Source organism: Lolium rigidum, chromosome 3, assembly GCF_022539505.1.
Source record: "Lolium rigidum isolate FL_2022 chromosome 3, APGP_CSIRO_Lrig_0.1, whole genome shotgun sequence".
NCBI lineage: Eukaryota > Viridiplantae > Streptophyta > Magnoliopsida > Poales > Poaceae > Lolium > Lolium rigidum.
Window position 1 is genome coordinate 315,310,778 of NC_061510.1, and position 11,947 is coordinate 315,322,724.

Sequence of the window (11,947 nt, forward strand, 5' to 3'; positions counted from 1 at the left end):
GCGTAGTCCAATCATCATAATTCCGGCCTATTTTAGCCAATAATTCTTCAGCTTCGTCCGGAGTTCTTTTCCTGAAAACACAACCAGCACAACTATCCAGGTATGCCCTAGACTCAATGTTTAGTTCACTATAAAATATATCAAGTAAATCATGCTTTTCCAAATCATGGTCAGGCAGAGCTCTAATAAGAGAGCAAAATCTCGCCCAAGCCTCAGGCAATTTCTCTCCATCTCCACGATCAAAATTATAAACTCTCTCGCAAAGCAGCATGTTGAGCACTAGCAGGAAAGTATTTCCGGAAGAAAACATTAAGCAATTCTTTTGGACTTTTAATAGAACTAGGTGGCAAACTATTATACCAAGTTTTAGCGTCATCTTTTAATGAGAATGGAAAGATTTTAGCAACAAAGTAAGTACGCTTCTTAACATCATCGAGAAAACAAGCTACTCGAGTAGATAACTCAGTCATGTGTTCAACAGCACTTTCTTTTTCAGTACCACAAAAGGGTGTTTTCTCAACAATAGCTATATGAGATAGATCAAGATAAAAATCATAATCTTTATCCTTAATGTTTATAGGAGATGTGGCAAATTTAGGATCAGGAGATAGTTTATATCTAACGAGTATGTTCACGCAAGCAACTTTTTAATTTTTCTTGCATCAGTAGTAGCATGGCATTTTTCAATAAAATCATCATCAAGTTCCACATAATCTTCATCAAGATCATCACTAGAGTATTCAAGTTCGGGTGAATTAACATGTGTAGTAACATCGGGAGGTTTCAGTATTTTCAATTTGCCTAGACCTAGCAATTGTAGCATCTAGAAAAGTTCCCAATGAACCACTATCATCAAGCACAGCAGAAATATTATCAATATTATGAGAGTTTTCAGATTCAGCAGAAGTACCAGCATTTGAAGCTTGTGGTGGTGAAACAAGTTTATCAATCACAGATGGTGAATCAAGAGCAGCAGAGGTACTCAGAGGGTTTTACCTTTTCTTGTAGTGGATGGTAATATGGCGACCTTAGTATCGCGAGTTTTACCCATGATGGAGAATTTGCAGCGAACAATATCAATCCAAGTGAACTTCCAAATAAAGCTATGCTCCCCGGCAACGGCGCCAGAAAATAGTCTTGATGACCCACAAGTATAGGGGATCGCAACAGTCTTCGAGGGAAGTAAAACCCAATTTATTGATTCGACACGAGGGGAGACAAAGAATACTTGAAAGCCTTAACAACGGAGTTGTCAATTCAGCTGCACCTGGAAACACAGACTTGCTCGCAAGAGTTTATCAGTAGTAACAGTTTTATAGTAGTAGCAGTAGTAAAATAACAGCAGCAGGGTAACAGAAACAGCAGTAGTGATTATAGTAAACAGCAGGATTAAAATACTGTAGGCACGGGGACGGATAACGGGCGTTGCATGGATAAGAGAAACTCATGTAACAATCATAGCAGGGCATTTGCAGATAATAATAAAACGGTATCCAAGTACTAATCAATCAATAGGCATGTGTTCCAATTATAGTCGTACGTGCTCGCAATGAGAAACTTGCACAACATCTTTTGTCCTACCAGCCGGTGGCAGCCGGGCCTCAAGGGAAACTACTGGATATTAAGGTACTCCTTTTAATAGAGTACCGGAGCAAAGCATTAACACTCCGTGAACACATGTGATCCTCACGTCGCTACCATTCCCTCCGGTTGTCCCGATTTCTGTCACTTCGGGGCCATTGGTTCCGGACAGCGACATGTGTATACAACTTGTAGGTAAGATCATAAACAACGAATATCTTCATGAATCAATAACATGTTCAGATCTGAGATCATGGCACTCGGGCCCTAGTGACAAGCATTAAGCATAACAAGTTGCAACAATATCATAAAAGTAACATCTACGGATACTAGGCACTATGCCCTAACAATCTTATGATATTACATGACCAATCTCATCCAATCCCTACCATCCCCTTCGGCCTACAGCGGGGGAATTACTCACACATGGATGGGGGAAACATTGCTGGTTGATGGAGAGGCGTTGGCGATGATGGCGGTGATGATCTCCTCCAATTCCCCGTCCCGGCGGAGTGCCAGAACGGAGACTTCTGGCTCCCGAGACGGAGTTTCGCGATGTGGCGGCGTTCTGGAGGGTTTCTGGCGACTTCGACTTCTCCTCGTGCATTTTTAGGTCGAGGCGAATAAGTAGTCCGAAGGAGGGCGTCGGAGGCCGGCCGAGGGGGCCACACCACATGGCCGCGCGGGCCCCCCCTGGGCCGCGCCGCCCTATAGTGTGGGGCCCTCGGGCCTCCACCTTACTTGTCCTTCTGGCTCCGTCAGTATTCTGGGAAAATAGGCCCTTTCGTCAAAATCCCGAGGTTTTTCCTGAAAGTTGGATTTCTGCACAAAAACGAGACACCGGAACAGTTCTGCTGAAAACAGCGTTAGTCCGTGTTAGTTGCATCCAAAATACACAAATTAGAGGCAAAACAATAGCAAAAGTGTTCGGGAAAGTAGATACGTTTTGGACGTATCACCCCTCCGTCTCGTCTTCTGGCTCCGGGACTCTTCAGGTGAAATATGGGCTTTTTCTATATTTTCCAGGATTTTTCCTGAAAGTTGGATTTCTGCACAAAAACAAGACACCAGAGCAATTCCGTTGAAACAACGTTAGTCCGCGTTAGTTGTATTCAAAACACACAAGATAGAGGGCAAACAATAGCAAAAGTGTTCGGGAAAGTAGATACGTTTTGGACGTATCAACTCCCCCAAGCTTAGCTTATTGCTTGTCCTCAAGCAATTCAGTGACAACTGAGTGCGATAAAACAAAATTTCACGAACCTATTTGCTTCATATGATGCATATATTCTCACTACATGATCAAATGCTCAGGAAATTCATAATAAGAAGCATGCAACTAAGAATACTAAATAGTTATGCAAGTCATGAAAGGATATGTTGCGGTCAGAAACCCACCGGCGAGCAGCGACGGGCAACACGGTAGAGCCGGGAGGCTCCCAGGACTGCGGCTGGCCCTGGTCCCTCCGAGCGACGGCCCGCAAAGACTCGGCACGCACGTCCGATGCTGATGCAAGGGCGTGCCACCTGACCTATACCCGGTCAGGAAGGTGTTGGATGTGCCTCGCTTAGTTTCCTGCATGGCATACACGTAAACATTAAATACGAGCCTCGATCGGCTCTCGAGTTGTCCCGTGAATCGGCTCAAGGAGCCGATCCACCCATGATCCGTACGAGGTGTACGATCGGATGGTGGTCCTGCTTGATCAAAATAAAGCTAAAACGACCTACTACGATTTAGGGTTTTCACCACATAATCGGAACATCCTACTCATGATTGAGCTCGGCGGCCACGCACGGTGATCGTAAACCGACCCTAGACAAGGCCTAAAAACCAACACGAAGTTGATCCCGGAACATCCTGTCTAGGGCTAGCAAACTACACCCTACACGCCACTGGATCCTTCAACCCGTTTGTAAGGCCTAACTATGCAGATATTAAACTAATCCTTGAAGAAGAAGGAGCAATCATAACGGATCGGATCTACTAAATAATGATGAAGCGGGGTGCCGCCCTTACACCTAAGATAGGTGTAAGGGCGGCTAGACGTCTAAGGGTTGCACGACGACAGCATATGATACGATGAACAATGCTAACCCTAACACATCTATGATAACCACGTTGCTCGCCATCAACAAGGCTTCAGTACGAGCAACGCATGAACAACGAATAAACGTGTACTGCCTAGATCGCAAGATGCGATCTAGGCAGCATGATGCTTACCCGGAAGAAACCCTCGAGACAAGGGAGTTGGCGATGCGCCTAGATTGGTTTGTGGTGAACGTGATTGTTGTTTATTTCATAAACCCTAGATACATATTTATAGTCCGTAGACTTTCTAACGTGGGAATAATCCCAACCGGGCACGAGCCAAACTCTATCTAATCGACACGTATCCAACTATGTTACAGATACACGGGCAAACTAGCCCAAACTTTGCATATAAAGCCGATTCATGTATTTCTTCCATGTATATTCTTCAAGCCCATCTTTAATCGCGGCCCACCTCTGATCCGGTCAAATTCTGGTGATAACACATGCCCCCTGGTTTTGGAAATGACAATTCCAAAATCACTATGCTTTTCCTTCGTCGGGTCATGTCGTGGCAGAGCAGAACCGTTGCAGTATCCTTCATCATGATGCCTTGTGATGCGTGTAGTTGACACGTCCGTTGGGAACCCCAAGAGGAAGGTGTGATGCGCACAGTGGCAAGTTTCCCTCAGTAAGAAACCAAGGTTTAATCGAACCAGTAGGAGTCAAGAAGCACGTTGAAGGTTGATGGCGGCGGGATGTAGTGCGGCGCAACACCGGAGATTCCGGCGCCAACGTGGAACCTGCACAACACAACCAAAGTACTTTGCCCCAACGAAACAGTGAGGTTGTCAATCTCACCGGCTTGCTCGTAACAAAGGGTTAACCGTATTGTGTGGAAGATGATTGTTTGCGAGAGAAAATAGTAAAACAAGTATTGCAGCAGATTTTTATTTCAGTATAAAAGAATGGACCGGGGTCCACAGTTCACTAGAGGTGTCTCTCCCATAAGATAAAAGCATGTTGGGTGAACAAATTACAGTCGGGCAATTGACAAATAGGGAGGGCATAACAATGCACATACATGGCATGATAAGTATAGTGAGATTTAATTGGGCATTACGACAAAGTACATAGACCGCCATCCAAGCGCATCTATGCCTAAAAAGTCCACCTTCGGGTTATCGTCCGAACCCCTTCCAGGTATTAAGTTGCAAAGCAACGAGACAATTGCATTAAGTATGGTGCGTAATGTAATCAACAACTACATCCTCGGACATAGCGCCAATGTTTTATCCCTAGTGGCAACGACACAACACAACCTTAGAACTTTACGTCACTTGTCCCAGGTGTCAATGCGGGCATGAACCCACTATCGAGCATAAATACTCCCTCTTGGAGTTAAAAGCAAAAACTTGGCCGAGCCTCTACTAGTAACGGAGAGCATGCAAGATCATAAACAACACATATGTAATAACTTGATAATTAACATAACATGGTATTCTCTATCCATCGGATCCCGACAAACACAACATAGAGTATTACGAGATAGATGATCTTGATCATGTTAGGCAGCTCACAAGATCCAACAATGAAGCACAATGAGGAGAAGACAACCATCTAGCTACTGCTATGGACCCATAGTCCAGGGGTGAACTACTCACTCATCACTCCGGAGGCGACCATGGCGGTGTAGAGTCCTCCGGGAGATGAATCCCCTCTCCCGGCGAGGGTGCCGGAGGAGATCTCCAGGATCCCCGAGATGGGATCGGCGGCGGCGGCGTCTCGGTAAGGTTTTCCGTATCGTGGTTTTTCGCATCGGGGGTTTCGCGACGGAGGCTTTAAGTAGGCGGAAGGGCAGAGTCGGGGGCTAACGAGGGGCCCACACCACGGGCGGCGCGGGCCCCCTTGGCCGCGCCGCCATGTGGTGTCGCCACCTCGTGGCCCCACTTCGTATGCTCTTCGGTCTTCGGAAGGTTCGTGGCAAAATAGGCCCCCGGGTCTTCGTTTCGTCCAATTCCGAGAATATTTCGTTAATAGGATTTACGAAACCAAAAACAGCGAGAAAACAAGAAGCGGCACTTCGGCATCTTGTTAATAGGTTAGTTCCGGAAAATGCACGAATATGACATAAAGTGTGCATAAAACATGTAGGTATCATCAATAATATGGCATAGAACATAAGAAATTATCGATACGTCGGAGACGTATCAAGCATCCCCAAACTTAGTTACGCTCGTCTCGAGCGAGGTAAAACGATAACAAAGATAATTTACGAAGTGATATGCCATCATAACCTTGATCATACTATTTGTAAACATATGTAGTGGATGCAGCGATCAAAACAATGGTAATGACATGAGTAAACAAGTGAATCATGAAGCAAAGACTTTTCATGAATAGTACTTCAAGACAAGTATTAATAATTCTTGCATAAGAGTTAACTCATAAAGCAATAAATCAAAGTAAAGGTATTGAAGCAACACAAAGGAAGATTAAGTTTCAGCGGTTGCTTTCAACTTGTAACATGTATATCTCATGGATAATTGTCAACATAGAGTAATATAACAAGTACAATATGCAAGTATGTAAGAATCAATGCACAGTTCACACAAGTGTTTGCTTCTTGAGGTGGAGAGAGATAGGTGAACTGACTCAACATAAAAGTAAAAAGAATGGTCCTTCAAAGAGGAAAGCATCGATTGCTATATTTGTGCTAGAGCTTTTATTTTGAAAACATGAAACAATTTTGTCAACGGTAGTAATAAAGCATATGAGTTATGTACATTATATCTTACAAGTTGCAAGCCTCATGCATAGTATACTAGTAGTGCCCGCACCTTGTCCTAATTAACTTGGACTACCGGATCTTTGCAATGCACATGTTTTAACCAAGTGTCACAATGGGGTACCTCCATGCCGCCTGTACAAAGGTCTAAGGAGAAAGCTCGCATTTTGGATTTCTCGCTTTTGATTATTCTCAACTTAGACATCCATACCGGGACAACATGGACAACGAGATAATGGACTCCTCTTTAATGCATAAGCATGTGGCAACAATTATTATTCTCATATGAGATTGAGGATATATGTCCAAACTGAAACTTCCACCATGAATCATGGCTTTAGTTAGCGGCCCAAAGTTCTTCTCTAACAATATGCATGCTCCAACCATAAAGGTGGCAGATCTCTCTTGCTTCAGACAAGACGGACATGCATAGCAACTCACATGATATCCAACAAAGAATAGTTGATGGCGTCCCCGAAACATGGTTATCGCACAACAAGCAACTTAATAAGAGATAAAGTGCATAAGTACATATTCAATACCACAATAGTTTTTAAGCTATTTGTCCCATGAGCTATATATTGCAAAGGTGAATGATGGAATTTTAAAGGTAGCACTCAAGCAATTTACTTTGGAATGGAGGATAAATACCATGTAGTAGGTAGGTATGGTGGACACAAATGGCATAGTGGTTGGCTCAAGTATTTTGGATGCATGAGAAGTATTCCCTCTCGATACAAGGTTTAGGCTAGCAAGGTTATTTGAAACAAACACAAGGATGAACGGTACAACAAAACTCACATAAAAGACATATTGTAAACATTATAAGACTCCATACCGTCTTCCTTGTTGTTCAAAACTCAATACTAGATGTTATCTAGACTCTAGAGAAACCAAATATGCAAACCAAATTAGCAAGCTCTAAGTATTTCTTCATTAATGGGTGCAAAGTATATGATGCAAGAGCTTAAACATGAGCACAACAATTGCTAAGTATCAAATTATCCAAGACATTATAGCAATTTACTACATGTATCATTTTCCAATTCCAACCATATAACAATTTAACGAAGAAGAAACTTCGCCATGAATACTATGAGTAGAGCCTAAGGACATATTTGTCCATATGCTACAGCGGAGCGTGTCTCTCTCCCATAAAGTGAATGCTAGGATCCATTTTATTCAAACAAAACAAAAAACAAAAACAAACCGACGCTCCAAGCAAAGTACATAAGATGTGACGGAATAAAAATATAGTTTCAGGGGAGGAACCTGATAATATTGTCGATGAAGAAGGGGATGCCTTGGGCATCCCCAAGCTTAGACAGCTTGAGTCTTCTTATAATATGCAGGGGTGAACCACCGGGGCATCCCCAAGCTTAGAGCTTTCACTCTCGTTGATCATATTGCATCATACTCCTCTCTTGATCCTTGAAAACTTCCTCCACACCAAACTCGAAACAACTCATTAGAGGGTTAGTGCATAATAAAAATTCACATGTTCGAGAGGTGACACAATCATTCTTAACACTTCTGGACATTGCATAAAGCTACTTGGACATTAATGGATCAAAGAAATTCATCCAACATAGCAAAAGAGGCAATGCGAAATAAAAGGCAGAATCTGTCAAAACAGAACAGTCCGTAAAGATGAATTTTATTAGGCCACCAGACTTGCTCAAATGAAAATTCTCAAATTGAATGAAAGCTGCGTACATATCTGAGGATCATGCACGTAAATTGGCTTAGTTTTCTGAGCTTCCTACAGGGAGGTAGACCCAGATTCGTGACATCAAAGAAATCTGTAACTGCGCAGTAATCCAAATCTAGTACTTACTTTACTATCAAAGACTTTACTTGGCACAACAAAACTCAAAACTAAGATAAGGAGAGGTTGCTACAGTAGTAAACAACTTCCAAGACACAAATATAAAACAAAAATACTGGAGTAAAAACATGGGTTGTCTCCCATAAGCGCTTTTCTTTAACGCCTTTCAGCTAGGCGCAGAAAGTGTATCTCAAGTGACATCGAGAGATGAAGCATCAACATCATAATTTGTTCTAATAATAGAATCATAAGGTAACTTCATTCTCTTTCTAGGGAAGTGTTCCATACCTTTCTTGAGAGGAAATTGATATTTAATATTACCTTCCTTCATATCAATGGTAGCACCAACGGTTCGAAGAAAAGGTCTTCCCAATATAATGGGGCAAGATGCATTGCATTCAATATCCAAGACAACAAAATCAACGGGGACAATGTTATTGTTAACCATAATATGAAAATTATCAACTTTCCCCAAAGGTTTCTTTTTAGCATTATCAGCGAGATTAATATCCAAATAACAATTCTTCAATGGTGGCAAGTCAAGCATATCATAGACTTTTTTAGGCATAACAGAAATACTTGCACCAAGATCACATAAAGCATTACAATCAAAATCTTTGACTCTCATTTTAATGATGGGCTCCCAACCATCCTCTAGCTTTCTAGGAATAGAAGTTTCAAGTTTTAGTTTCTCTTCTCTAGCTTTTATGAGAGCATTTGTAATATGTTTTGTGAAAGCCAAGTTTACAGCGCTAGCATTGGGACTCTTAGCAAGTTTTTGCAAGAACTTTATAACTTCAGAGATGTGGAAATCATCAAAATCTAAATCATTACAATCTAAAGCAATGGGATTATCATCCCCAAGGTTGGAAAAAATTTCAGCGGTTTATCACAAGCGGTTTCGGCGGTTTTAGCGGTTTCGGGTAATTTTGCGCGCTTTGCACTAGGAGTAGAAACATTGCCAACACCAATTATTTTACCATTGATAGTAGGAGGTGCAGCAACATATGAATCATTAGCATTGCTAGTGGTGGTAATAGTCCAAACTTTAGCTACATTTTCCTTTTTAGCTAGTTTTTCATTTTCTTCCCTATCCCACCTAGCACGCGAGTTCAGCCATTAATCTTATATTCTCATTAATTCTAACTTGGATGGAATTTGCTGTAGTAACAATTTTATTTTCAATATCCCTATTAGGCATAACTTTCGATTTCAAAAGATCAACATCGAGAGGCAAGACTATCAACTCTAGAAACAAGAATATCAATTTTATTGAGCTTTTCCTCAACAGATTTGTTAAAGGCGGTTTGTGTACTAATAAATTCTTTAAGCATAGCTTCAAGTCCAGGGGTGTATTCCTATTATTGTTGTAAGAATTCCCATAAGAATTAGCATAACCGTTACCATTATTATAAGGATATGGCCTATAGTTATTACTAGAATTGTTCCGATAAGCATTGTTGTTGAAATTATTATTTTTAATGAAATTTACATCAACATGTTCTTCTTGGGCAACCAATGAAGCTAATGGAACATTATTAGGATCAACATTAGTCCTATCATTCGCAAGCATAGACATAATAGCATCAACTTTATCATTCAAGGAAGAGGATTCTTCAACGAGAATTTACCTTCTTACCTTGTGGAGCTCTTTCGGTATGCCATTCAGAGTAATTAACCATCATATTATCAAGAAGCTTTGTTGCTTCACCAAGAGTGATGGACATAAAGGTACCTCCAGCAGCTGAATCCAATAAATTCCGCGAAGAAAAATTTAGTCTGCATAGAAGGTTTGGATGATCATCCAAGTAGTCGAGTCCATGGGTTGGGCAATTTTTAACCAGAGATTTCATTCTTTCCCAAGCTTGAGCAACATGTTCATTATCTAATTGTTTAAAATTCATTATGCTAGTCCTCAAAGATATAATTTTAGCGGGGGATAATATCTACCAATAAAAGCATCCTTGCATTTAGTCCATGAATCAATACTATTCTTAGGCGAGAGATAGCAACCAATCTTTAGCTCTTCCTCTTAATGAGAAAGGAAACAATTTTAATTTTATAATGTCACCATCTACATATTTATATTTTTGCATTTCACATAGTTCAACAAAATTATTGAGATGGGCAGCAGCATCATCGAGAACTAACACCGAGAAAATTGCTCTCGCATAACAAGATTAAGTAAAGCGGGTTTAATTTCAAAGAATTCTCTGCTGTAGTAGCAGGTGGAGCAATAGGTGTGCATAAGAAATCATTATTATTTGTGCTAGTGAAGTCACACAACTTAGTATTTTCAGGGGTAGCCATTTTAGCAGTAGTAAATAAAGCAAACTAGATAAAATAAATGCAAGTAAACTAATTTTTTTGTGTTTTTGATATGGCAAACAAGACAGTAAATAAAGTAAAGCTAGCAACTAATTTTTTTTGTGTTTTGATATAATGCAGCAAACAAAGTAGTAAATAAAATAAAGCAAGACAAAAACAAAGTAAAGAGATTGAGAAGTGGAGACTCCCCTTGCAGCGTGTCTTGATCTCCCCGACAACGGCGCCAGAAATTTGCTTGATGCGTGTAGTTGACACGTCCGTTGGGAACCCCAAGAGGAAGGTGTGATGCGCACAGCGGCAAGTTTCCCTCGGTAAGAAACCAAGGTTTAATCGAACCGGTAGGAGTCAAGAAGCACGTTGAAGGTTGATGGCGGCGGGATGTAGTGCGGCGCAACACCAGAGATTCCGGCGCCAACGTGGAACCTGCACAACACAACCAAAGTACTTTGCCCCAACGAAACAGTGAGGTTGTCAATCTCACCGGCTTGCTATAACAAAGGGTTAACCGTATTGTGTGGAAGATGATTGTTTGCAGAGAAAACAGTAAAACAAGTATTGCGACAGATTTGTATTTCGGTATAAAAGAATGGACCGGGGTCCACGGTTCACTAGAGGTGTCTCTCCCATAAGATAAAAGCATGTTGTGTGAACAAATTACAGTCGGGCAATTGACAAATAGAGAGGGCATAACAATGCACATACATGGCATGATAAGTATAGTGAGATTTAATTGGGCAATACGACAAAGTACATAGACCGCCATCCAAGCGCATCTATGCCTAAAAAGTCCACCTTCGGGTTATCGTCCGAACCCCTTCCGGTATTAAGTTGCAAAGCAACGAGACAATTGAATTAAGTATGGTGCGTAATGTAATCAACAACTACATCCTCGGACATAGCGCCAATGTTTTATCCCTAGTGGCAACGGCACAACACAACCTTAGAACTTTACGTCACTTGTCCCAGGTGTCAATGCGAGGCATGAACCCACTATCGAGCATAAATACTCCCTCTTGGAGTTAAAAGCAAAAACTTGGCCGAGCCTCTACTAGTAACGGAGAGCATGCAAGATCATAAACAACACATATGTAATAACTTGATAATTAACATAACATGGTATTCTCTATCCATCGGATCCCGACAAACACAACATAGAGTATTACGAGATAGATGATCTTGATCATGTTAGGCAGCTCACAAGATCCAACAATGAAGCACAATGAGGAGAAGACAACCATCTAGCTACTGCTATGGACCCATAGTCCGGGGGTGAACTACTCACTCATCACTCCGGAGGCGACCATGGCGGTGTAGAGTCCTCCGGGAGATGAATCCCCTCTCCGGCGGGGTGCCGGAGGAGATCTCCGAGGATCCCCGAGATGGGATCGGC